The 12,303-nt window shown below is 59.5% G+C and overlaps 1 protein-coding gene across 1 annotated transcript in view; it reads left to right on the forward strand.

Annotated features, from left to right (window-relative positions):
- Positions 1-12,303, forward strand: part of LOC109686275 (microtubule-associated serine/threonine-protein kinase 3) — a gene marked incomplete in the record, with an annotated part of 381,278 nt that overhangs the window by 302,103 nt on the left and 66,872 nt on the right.

A 12,303-nucleotide genomic window follows, 5' to 3' on the forward strand; every position in this document is an offset into this window, starting at 1 on the left:
CCAAGCAGATGCCATCTATATCCCTGCGCCTCAGTGTCCCCACTGCACAGTTAAGGTGGTGATGATTGCTACTGGTGACTAAAGGTGACCCTGGCCAGGTCCTGTTCCGGGAGGAAAGCAAGGGACTCCCTTGGTGGGTGTCCCCCCCTCCCACTAGTGGATGGTGGCCCCCCCAGCAATTCGTTTTCCCAGTCTGTGCGATGGGTGGGAGCGGGAGCCCCCCCAGAGAGGAGGGCGGAGGTCCCAGGGGCAGCCGGGGGCTCTGTTTGTCCCCAGCTGCGCCAGACCTTCCGAGCTGCTGTCCAGCCGCTGTGGGAACAGCCTGTAATAAAAATAAAATGACTGCTGATCGGGAAACCTCCTCCCCTGGCCAGCCGCACTCTCCAGCTACAAAACACCTTGGCCTCCTGGAGCCAGTTAACCCTCTCCATCCCACCTTCTCATCGCTTCAGCCTGTGTTCTACAGGGAGAAACTGAGGCCCCGCCAGGAGAAGTGATGGCCAAAGGACACCGAAAGGAGCAGAGTGAAGCCTGTTCTCCCCGAAGGCAATGGAGAAGTCCCCGAGAGCTTCCTGGAGGAGGCAGCAAGGCTAAAGGAAAATCAGGGGGGAAGGTGAGGGTGGTTCCTGTGCGGGGGAATCTGGGTTGCTTGGGGCTGAGGTCGTTTGGTTATTCAGCAAATGTGCGCTGGACACTGCTGAATTCCGAGGGCAATAGGGAGCCACAGAGGGTGAGTGGGGAGGAGAAGGCTGGGTGGGAGCAAGCGGGCACAGCCCAGGCATTTTTGGCAAAGGCCATGCCACCCCCCTCGCCCCACAGCTCCCGCCATGAGCTCACCTCCTGTTTGCCTTGGCACCCGGCGCACCTGGGGGCCGTTCCCGGCCGGCCCTGGAATTTTCAGGAAAACCACTGCTCGGCTGGACCCGTGCTGGGCCAGCACACATGGACGTGGTCCCAGCAGTGGCCGGGTCATGGGGAGACTCAGGGAAGGGCGTCCAGGCTGAGGGGGCCCCCAGGAGCAGAGGTCTTGAGGGGGTCCCAGTTGGTGGCTCAGACGACAGACCCAGGGGATCCTTGTCATCTCACCCCTGCCTCCTGGATCACACCGGTCCTGAAACCCGTCCTGGCCACCACACACTGGCCTCTCCCCATAGGGGACTTTGTACTGCCCTCTCCGTACCCCTGCCGCTGTGCCCATGCCATGGGACCCTGGCAGAAAAGATGGGGACTGGCTGACCCCAGCCCAGCCCTGACCCTGGGCACCCGACTATCTGGTGACATTGCTACCTTATCTTATAATTAATGCCACACAGTTGTCAGTCAGAGTCACCAATACAGCAGGGAGCACAGACTTTTTGGCTGCTTCGGTGCAAATGTCCTCTGAGCGTGGCCTTGCTGTGTGACCAAAGGCAAGTAGCTTAACCTCTCTGTGTCTCTGTCCCCTCATCAAGAACGATGACCTTTGAGGGGACCAAATGAGCAGCCTTGCCACTCCGCCGTCGGTCTGAGTGTGCAATACGGGCTTTGAGGCTCGAACCGCGTGTCCAGAGAGGACACAGATGGCCCGAGGTCACCCAGCCGGGATTACGGGTGAAGAAGCAAGGCCTTCTCTTCCTCCTCCTCCTCCCCTAAGCCGAGCCCCTCATTAGCTGGGAGGCCTCCATGGCTCCCGCACCACCTGGCCGGTGTCCCCAGCCAGTCCCCTTCCCGCCACGCCAGGCCCAGTGGTTCCAGGAGCGGGGCCAGGCTGGGCAGAGGGGCCGGTGCCCGCCTGATGGGGCCCCGGGGGCCGCCCTGGCCGCCGCCCGCCGGGTGAACACAGGGGAAAGTATGTTCCAGAGCAGCGCCGGCCTGGGCGGCTCCGGCCGCAGGCACCGCGCTGGGGAACTCATCAGGCCAGCCCGGCTGACTTCACTCAGCAAGAGAAAGCAAGAGCAGGGGGAGGGTGGGGTCTAAGTGACCCCGGAAGGGGACAAACACACAGGGACTTGTTGTGATCCTCTCCTCTTCCTTTTACCTTGGCCCCGTCCCCATTGCCTCTCAGGCTCCTCTCTGAGTAAGGAAAAAGAGAGCCGAGCACAGCAGCTCACGGCTGTAATCCCGGCGACTCTGGAGGTTGAGATGAGGAGGCGGCTCCGGCAAACAGTTTGCAAGACCCCGTCTCAAAAAAAAAAAAAAAAGGCTCGTGGAAGAAAAAACCAAAGGCACAGCAGGGCGCCCTTCTGTATTCAGATACCCAAGGCTAGAGTTCAATCCTGGCTCTGCTGTGTGACTTGAAGCAAGTTGCTTAGCCTCTCTGTGCCTCAGTTTCCTCGACCTTCCAGAGTTTATTCCGCTCTGAACTTCTCCACCTCTCGGGGCTGTCCGCGGACTTGAAGCAATGGCACAGCAATCTCTTTCACAGGAAATGTTTTAGTGATTTTTTTTGGGGGGGGGAGGTGACAGGGGGTCCCAGGTGAGGCCACCGTGCTGGCCAGCGCTGCACGTTTTCTAGAAGTTCCTCAACGTGAACACGGGAGCATTTCTGGGACGACCGTGCTCAGTGCACAGCCCACGCTGGGTGTGGGACCCCCACTTGGGGACACTGAATGCTGACATGCAGACCTGAGCCACAGGACAGACCCTGATCCCTGCGTCTGGGGCTCCAGTCTGGGTGGTGGCGCGGTGGGCAAGGGCGTCACCGGCCTCGCCTGTCCCGTCCTGTCCTGTCCCGCCTGCTGCACAGGCCACCCTTGTTCCGCACAGGCGCTGTGGTCACCGCCTGGCCGCTGCCCAGCAGGGAGGAGGCTATAGGACGGGGACAACCCAGACAGACGGCAGCAGGGCAAGCCACCAACTGTGCACCCAGCAAGGACTGCGTGAAAGCCACTGAGACACTGCACAGACCTGACTTCTGTCACCTTGACAGTGCACAGGTGCTGACAGCTGCAGGGAGCACCGGTGACACAGCCAAGGGCACGCTGGGCTGCAGCAAATGGAGGTGCAGGTGCCACTCTGCAGGGGACATTAATGCTCAACCCGTACAGGTGAGCACCACGGGCATGGCAGGGCCATGATGGGTGGGTGGACGGGTGGATGGGTGGGTGGATGGATGGATGGGTGGATGGGTGGATGGGTGGATGGGTGGGTGGATGGATGGATGGGTGGATGGGTGGATGGGTGGATGGGTGGATGGGTGGATGGGTGGATGGGTGGATGGGTGGATGGGTGGGTGGGTGGGTGGGTGGATGGGTGGATGGGTGGGTGGATGGGTGGATGGATGGGTGGATGGATGGGTGGATGGATGGGTGGATGGGTGGATGGGTGGATGGGTGGATGGGTGGATGGGTGGATGGGTGGATGGGTGGATGGGTGGATGGATGGGTGGATGGGTGGGTGGATGGATGGGTGGATGGGTGGATGGGTGGATGGGTGGATGGGTGGATGGGTGGATGGGTGGATGGGTGGATGGGTGGATGGGTGGGTGGGTGGATGGGTGGATGGGTGGGTGGATGGGTGGGTGGATGGGTGGATGGGTGGATGGGTGGATGGGTGGATGGATGGGTGGATGGGTGGGTGGATGGGTGGGTGGGTGGGTGGGTGGATGGGTGGGTGGGTGGGTGGGTGGGTGGGTGGATGGGTGGATGGGTGGGTGGGTGGGTGGATGGGTGGGTGGATGGGTGGATGGGTGGATGGGTGGATGGATGGGTGGATGGGTGGGTGGATGGGTGGATGGGTGGGTGGATGGGTGGGTGGGTGGGTGGGTGGATGGGTGGATGGATGGGTGGATGGGTGGATGGGTGGATGGGTGGATGGATGGGTGGATGGGTGGGTGGATGGGTGGATGGGTGGGTGGGTGGGTGGGTGGATGGGTGGATGGATGGGTGGATGGGTGGATGGGTGGATGGGTGGATGGGTGGATGGGTGGATGGGTGGGTGGATGGGTGGGTGGATGGGTGGGTGGGTGGGTGGGTGGATGGGTGGGTGGGTGGGTGGGTGGGTGGATGGATGGATGGATGGATGGATGGATGGGTGGGTGGATGGATGGGTGGGTGGATGGGTGGATGGGTGGATGGGTGGGTGGATGGATGGGTGGGTGGATGGGTGGATGGATGGGTGGATGGGTGGATGGGTGGGTGGATGGGTGGATGGATGGATGGGTGGATGGGTGGATGGATGGATGGATGGATGGATGGATGGATGGGTGGGTGGATGGGTGGATGGGTGGGTGGGTGGATGGGTGGATGGATGGGTGGGTGGATGGATGGGTGGGTGGATGGGTGGGTGGGTGGATGGGTGGATGGGTGGATGGATGGGTGGATCGATGGGTGGATGGGTGGATGGATGGGTGGATGGATGGATGGGTGGATGGGTGGATGGATGGGTGGATGGGTGGGTGGATGGGTGGGTGGGTGGGTGGGTGGATGGGTGGGTGGGTGGGTGGGTGGGTGGGTGGGTGGGTGGATGGATGGATGGATGGATGGATGGATGGGTGGGTGGATGGATGGGTGGGTGGATGGGTGGATGGGTGGATGGGTGGGTGGATGGATGGGTGGGTGGATGGGTGGATGGGTGGATGGATGGATGGGTGGATGGGTAGGTGGATGGGTGGATGGATGGATGGGTGGGTGGATGGGTGGATGGGTGGGTGGATGGGTGGGTGGATGGGTGGATGGGTGGGTGGATGGATGGGTGGATGGGTGGGTGGATGGGTGGATGGATGGATGGATGGGTGGATGGGTGGATGGGTGGATGGGTGGATGGGTGGATGGGTGGATGGGTGGATGGGTGGATGGATGGGTGGATCGATGGGTGGATGGGTGGATGGATGGGTGGATGGATGGATGGATGGATGGATGGGTAGATGGGTGGATGGGTGGATGGGTGGGTGGGTGGGTGGGTGGATGGGTGGATGGGTGGGTGGATGGGTGGATGGGTGGATGGGTGGGTGGATGGGTGGATGGGTGCATGGGTGGATGGGTGGATGGATGGGTGGGTGGGTGGATGGGTGGGTGGGTGGGTGGGTGGGTGGATGGGTGGATGGGTGGAGGGTGGATGGGTGGATGGATGGGTGGATGTGTGGATGGGTGGATGGGTGGGTGGATGGATGGATGGGTGGGTGGGTGGATGGGTGGGTGGATGGGTGGGTGGGTAGATGGGTGGATGGGTGGGTGGATGGGTGGATGGGTGGTTGGATGGATGGATGGGTGGATGGGTGGATGGATGTGTGGATGGGTGGGTGGGTGGATGGGTGGTTGGATGGATGGATGGGTGGATGGGTGGATGGATGTGTGGATGGATGGGTGGGTGGATGGATGGATGGGTGGGTGGATGGATGGATGGGTGGATGGATGGATGGGTAGATGGGTGGATGGGTGGGTGGATGGGTGGGTGGATGGGTGGGTGGGTGGGTGGGGTGGGTGGATTGTGGGTGTGGGGTGGGTGTAATGATGACCCTACGCCCTCTAACTTACAGGTCCTCCAGTGTGGCCCAGGTTGTGCCTGGTCCTCCACGACTGTTCACGTCGCAGCCCCTGGGAACCGTGGGTGGGAGTGGGACCCTGACCGGTCCACGCTGCCCTTGGGAAGGGCGCTCTGGCCATGCTTGTCATCGGGGTGGTGTGGGGTGGTCCCTTGGTCCCATGAGGTCCCACAGGTCCATAATGACCATTTTGCAGCACCAGAAAGTTCTGGAAACCAAACACCCAGAGCCCACAGAAAGGGCCAGAGGACCAAGGACAGCGGACTTGTGACCACTGGAGTCATGCAGCCCTGGGACCATGGACAGCAGCAGCCACAGAACTGTGACTCCTTGGGCCACAGAACCCACAGCCTGGCCGCCAACCACGGAAGTGACGACACCCAGGGCAGTGGAAGCCACAGGACCCCGAGGAGGCGGGGAGAGACAGCAGTGGGCAGTGTCAGCATGCGTCACCTGTCTCCCTTGGGGTGTCAAGGAGGCCTGTGCAGCCACCTGTGTGACTTCATGGGAGACAGGACCTCACCCAAGCTGCCTGCTGCAGTGGCCCCCGGCCTCAGTTTCCCCCTCTGCTCGAGCCCCCAGGGAAGGTTCCCCACCCTAGTTGTCCAGCAACCTCTACAGGCGATGTCCGTAAGAACCAGCCCATGCAGAGAGGGGAAACTGAGGCTGGAGGTGGCGACTGCTGCCCCAGGAGCCCTCTGGGTCTGGGACCCCAGCAGTCTCCGTGGGCCCAGCGGTCACCTTGGATCAGGTCCTGGGCACTCAGGCAGGCTTTGCGCGACACTGCACCATGTTGTAAAAGGGACCGAGCATCCAACTGGTCACCTGGGGGTCATTCATATCGCTGGCATGTGGGAGACACTGCCCACACCTTTCCTCTCAGGGACAGAAAGCCTATGTGACACCGGCTGGACCCAGCGAGGCACAGGTTGGCTCAATAGCTGAAGACACCAGCAGGGCCACCTTCAGGCACGGCTGAATCCAGGAACCTGATCAGGACTGTGGTTCTGTCACCCCTTCCTCCTCCTCTCTTCACTGTGATGACGCACACAGCAGCAAGCGTAGCATTTCAACTGTATTTTTTTACAGCACGGGGATTCGAACTCAGGGCCTCACCCTTGCTAGGTGGGCGCTGCACCCCTTGAGCCTCTCCTCCAGCTCTTTCTCCCTGGTTAGGCTGGAAATCGGGTCTTGCTTTGCACCCAGACTCGCCTCCAACCTCGATCCTCCTGATCTGTGCCTCCCGAGTAGTTGGGATTACAGGCGTGAGCTGCCACACCTGGCCAGTGCTTGCCCTTGGGTTTTGGGGTACAGCTGTCCTAGTTGGCTGGTGTCAGGTAACATCTTGTCACGGGGCTGATTTGTGTCTCTCAGCTCAGCTGCCCTGCTGTCCCTTAACTGACCAAAATGACGCCCCAGCTTCAGGCCCAAGTACCCTGAGCCCGCCTCCCCCTGTGCAGCGGAAACTCCTGATAGGCCAAGCAAAGATCTCAGGGCTGCTTCTCATTGGCCCAGCTCCTGTCTCTCAGCCATCCGTGAACCAATCACGGTGGTTGGTGCATGCCCGCGTTTTGATTGGCCAGTCCCGTGGGCGTGGCCGGCCTATTGGAGGCTGCAGGGGGCGGGGTCAGCGCTTGGTGCATTTGGGGTCTGCGTCCCGGCAGGTGCAGAGCCCCGTGGGCTCCTGGTGACCCCGGCAGGTGACAGATGTCTTCCTGTTGCCTCCACCTCCAAGAGCCAAGTCCTAGGAGCCTCTGGCTGCAGGGAAGGGGACTGGGGGGCCCTGCTGTGGCCCAGCCTTGCCAGGAAGGTTGTCCTTGGGGCCATTGCAGGGCTGGCCTGGCATTGTCCCCACTCCGCTGGCCTCCTGGCCACCCCGGGTGCCAGGCAACCTTGAACAGCACAGGAAACAAGCCTCGCCTGGAACAGCTGCCCCGCCAGCCTGTTCTTTCCAAGTGACCGGCGGGCACAGAGGAGTGGCCTGCAGTGGCCTCCCGTCCTGGTCATCCTGCTCAAGTGACGTGCGGTCCCCTCACCCCGGTCATGAAGCTGGCGGTCGTGGCCGTGGTGACCCCAACCCTGAAGCCTGGAGTTAGAGAGAGAGCAGCCCCGGGAGTCCAAGACACCCGCTTCATGTCCCACAGCAAGTGACAGGCAGGCCCGGACTCCAGTGTCCACCGCCTTTGCTTTCCTTTCTGTTTTTCCATTTAAAAAGTTTTTCATGTTTCACGGTGGGGGAAACATGCAACTTCAAATGTCACCATCTTTGCCGTGTCCCGTGAGTCCAGTGGTCGGGGAGAGGACAGACATGAGGAGGAGGACTGCAGTCAGGGGAAGAAAGTTCATGAGACCCCATCTCAACCACCAAGCCAGGTGTGGTGGCTCGCAGCTATAATACCAGCTACCCAAAAGGTGTAAATGGAACGACTGAAGTCCAGGACCCCTGTCCACCCCTGGACCAGCTTGGGGACACGGTTGTAGCAGAATTCCCTGGATCCCAGCAGGGAAACTGAGTCACGTCTCGTGGCCAGAGGCGTTGACACCCGGCCTTCTGCCCTCCTGACCTGTCGGGGCCATGTTTTTTCCACCAGTGGCGACGCCTTGGCCCGGCCGCTGGTTATTTTTTTAACCTTCGTCACTGCAGCCAGACGCTCAAAACCAGAGCCAACCCCCCCCCCCCCCCCGCAAGGCCACTGGGCCGTGGCGTAGCCCTGCCGGCCACTCCCATGGACGCCGTCCAGTTCCTGGGGTCACCGTCACCCTCCATGAGTCCCTTCTGCTCAGAGTGACACTCACCTCCTCCCGGCAATCTGCAAGGCCTCGTGATCTGAGCTGGGCTCGTTGCTCCAGCCATCGTCTCTGTTCTCCCGCCCTCTGTTCCACCCACTTTTTCCTCCACCAACCAACCCCCATTCCTGCCCCGGGACCTTGGCACAAGCTGACCTCTGGGTCCTTAGTCACATAGTTCCTCTGTCACTCAGGCCTTCACTTAACTGTCACCTCAAGACACCTCCCCCAAACCCAGGCACCGTGGCTGAGGCGGGAGGAAGGCTTGAGGCCAGCTTGGCGACGTAGGGTAACTTTGTCGCTAAACAAAAAAACGAATAATAATAAATGACAACAGGAGAGAAGCCAGGCAGAGAATTCCAGGGATTTCTTCCACGCGCCCTTCATGCTTAGAAATTATCTTTTTTGGCTGTTTTCGCGAAGTTAGGACCCTTGTGGAACTGTAGCAAATGACAATGTCTTCTTGGGGACAAAGGGCCAGGTCTGCCTCAATGACAAAGTTGGCGTGCCCGAGTCCCAGGCACAACCAAGACATGTAACCCCAAACTTGGCCTTCAGTAAATGCCAAGGTGGTTGGAGTTGTGATGGCGGGTGCACATGCAGCCCTGGGGGGCCATGAGGAGGGACCTCGAAGTTACAGTTAGAGGCTGGATAAGAGGCCACCGAGGTGCTCAGGTGGGGACCAGTGTGGCCCGAGGCTTGGAAGTGACAGAGAACAAGGTGGCATCTCTGGAGCCTGACAGGTCCTGAGGTGACTTTGCGGTCCCGTCCAGGGCAATAGGGAGCTGTGGGAGGTCCTGTGGACGGCCACCCGCCATCCGGGGTGTGTGGGGTCCACCCGTCTCAGAGTGGACCGTGCGCTGACAGCGCTGGGGACCCCAGGCCTCCCTGCGGATGGGGAGGCTGGTGGAGGCCGGCGACCTCTGTCCGTATTAGCCTGGAATTTTCCTCGGGCTGCGCCAGCGCCGGCAGGAACACGTGGAGGGAAAATGTTCCCAGTCTCAGCGGGGCCGTTTTATGGCTGTCGGGGCCGGAGCCCGACCACAGAGTGGAAAAGGCCTCGTCACGCCACGGATGCCCCTGCCAGCCAGGCGCCCGGCCCGGCCCCCCTCGACAGGGACCCGGCTGCCTCCCAGCTTTTCTGGCTGAGCCCCCCCCCCCCGATTTTGGAATGACCCCCTAGTAAGTCCCACCAGAGAACAGAGGCTCAGGGCTAAACTTGGGGGAAGAGGTGCGTTGCATTGTCAATCGTTTATTCATTCAACAAACGTCAGCTTTGCTTCCCTTGTGGGCACAGTCCCTGGAGAAAGACGCCTGTCAATTCCTGAGGCCACGCCCCTGCCAGGCCCCGCCTCTTAAAGGTCCCACCCCCTCTCAGTGTTGTCCCTGTGTGAATAGAAAAGCAAGGCTTGCTTCTCCGTGGCCACCTGGCTGTGTCTGAGGCACGAGGAATCACATGTCATCCACTGCTGTGTGTGTGGCCTCCCTCGGGAATTCCTGTAACCTCTCTTGGGTTCCAGAACATTCCATTCCCCTGAAAGGAGACCCCATCCCTAATGGCAGTCAGTCACTCCCCGTGCCTTTCCCCAGCCCCTGCCAGCCTCTGAGGATTTGCTGCTCTGGACTTTTCCTGTCAGTGGGTCACAGGTCACATGGGGACACACGCCAGGGTCCCTTTGCCACCCTCAAAGCCTGCTGTGGGGTGCTGGGGTCGCTAGAATCCCATGTCACAGGCGAGGCACAGAGAGGTCAAGACACTTGACAGATGTCACACAGCAAGCAGGCAGCAGGACACATGCCCGGGGACCGCCCAGACAGGCGTCCGTCCCTCCAGGGTCACAATGCAGCTTTGGTTTCCTGGCTGGTCACAGCGAGGTCACAGAGGACGCGGTCCCCGAGGGGTGCAGGCGGGAAGGTGGCGCCCTTCCAGAAGCCCCAGGACCTCCTGCGGAACTCCACCTGCAGCCCCTCGGCTCATTAGCATAAGGACACTGACTCATTAGCATAAAGGACCTCCGCTCATTAGCATAGACGACACCAGCTCATTAGCATAGGGGTGTTGCTCATTTGCATAGGGACCTCACCTCATCAGCATAGATGACACCAGCTCATTAGCATAGGGGTGTTGCTCATTTGCATAGGGACCTCACCTCATTAGCATAGATGACATCAGCTCATTAGCATAGGGTGTTGCTCATTTGCATAGGGACCTCACCTCATTAGCATAGATGACATCAGCTCATTAGCATAGGGGTGTTGCTCATTTGCATAGGGACCTCACCTCATTAGCATAGATGACATCAGCTCATTAGCATAGGGTGTTGCTCATTTGCATAGGGACCTCACCTCATTAGCATAGATGACATCAGCTGGTAAGCACAGGGGTGTTGCCAATGACATAGGGCCCTCGGCTCGTGAGAGTGACACGCGAGGCTGTGTCACTCGGGCTCCGTGGGCGTGAAGAGGAGGATACGCCACCCTCATGAAGAGGACAGCTTTCGTAGCTGGATGTTCCGGGTCACCGGTCCTCGGCGGTGGCCCTCCTGCTTTGGGTCTGTGACGGAACCGACATCCTGGTGGCCGCAGGTGGCAGAGCCAAAGCACTGCATCAGAGCCAGGGAGCAAAGTGTTCCCCGGGCTGGCTTCGAACTGCGATCCTCCTGCCCCTGCTGAGTAGCTGGGATTACAGGCGGGAAGCTGGGGGCTGCCCTTGTTTCTGAACTCAGGGGTCAGAGCCCGAGCTGCCATCGCTCCTGGACCCTGTGGGGACACCGTGGCTACTGGGCCCCGGATCTTGCATTTCCAGGCCCCAAAGGCCCAGGTGTTGAAGGCGTTGTTCCAAGCCTCAGTTTCCCCCCCTAGAAAGTGGGCCGGTCCCGGCTGCTTTCTCCAGACGCCTCGCTCTTGCCGTGCCCGGCGGCGGCCACCGGCCGGTAGAGGGCAGTAGTGAGCTGCGGGCCACGGGGTCCACTGCTTGAGCAGAAGAGTCACTGCACACACAGACGAGGGGACAACGTAGGTGACACCCCGTGTCGTGAATATGTCCTAGTGAGAACTTATGATAAGCATGAAAAAGAAGGCAGATGATACACTTTTTGTTTTGGGGGGTTTTGAACTCAGGACTCTGCGCTTGCAAAGCAGGTGCTCCATGGCTTGGGCCACGCCCCCAGTGTAAGTTGCTCCGGTTATTTTATTATTTTTTTAATTGAAGGGTTTTTTTAAATTTATTTATTCACAAGTGCGTACATCGTTTGGGTCATTCTCCACCTTGTCCCTGTCCCCCGTGTTCTGCTTATTTTGGAGATGGGGTCTCTAGAACTATTTCCCCAGGGCTGGCCTCAAACTCTGATCCTCCCCACCTCAGCCTCTCAAATAGTTTAGGATTACAGGCGTGAGCTACGGCACCTGGCTTAACTTGTTTGAAAATCCAGTCCGATAACCTCTGTGTTTTAATGGAGAGTAATCATTTCTCTTTAATATAATTGCAGATGAAGATTTATTTATGCTGCCTATTTTTTTCTGCATTTCCTGTATCTTTTTTGTTCAATCCATTACTGACTTCTTTGGTGTTAGATACATCCCAGTTTACCACCAACCTGTCACTTTGCAGCTGGGCAACATGGCTCGTACCTGTAATCCCAGCTACTGAGCAGGCAGCGATCAGGAGGATCACGGTTCGAAGACAGCCTGGGGAAAGAGTTCGTAAGACTTATCTAGACAAAACCCATCCCAAAAATAGGGCTGGTGGAGTGGCTCCAGGTGAAGGTCCCGAGTTCAAGCCCCAGTGCCGCACACACACACACACACACACACGAATTAGAGGATGAGGAGCTTTCGGCTCAGCTGTGTAAGCCAGGAGCCCGTGGGCTGAGAATCCCAGACTCTTGAGACAGAAAGGGAATGGTGGTGCAAGCCTGGAGCCAAAATCTCTGAGAAGCTTTTACGAAGCACCTGCTGTATGCAGCCGCATTCTCCCTGTGGGGAGGACCGTGAGGAACAAGGAGAACCCCAGGTGTTAGGGGACTTTGCAGACTCAACGCTTCACAACCACGGGG

Source organism: Castor canadensis, chromosome 14 (genome assembly GCF_047511655.1).
Source record: "Castor canadensis chromosome 14, mCasCan1.hap1v2, whole genome shotgun sequence".
In the NCBI taxonomy this organism is placed as follows: domain Eukaryota; kingdom Metazoa; phylum Chordata; class Mammalia; order Rodentia; family Castoridae; genus Castor; species Castor canadensis.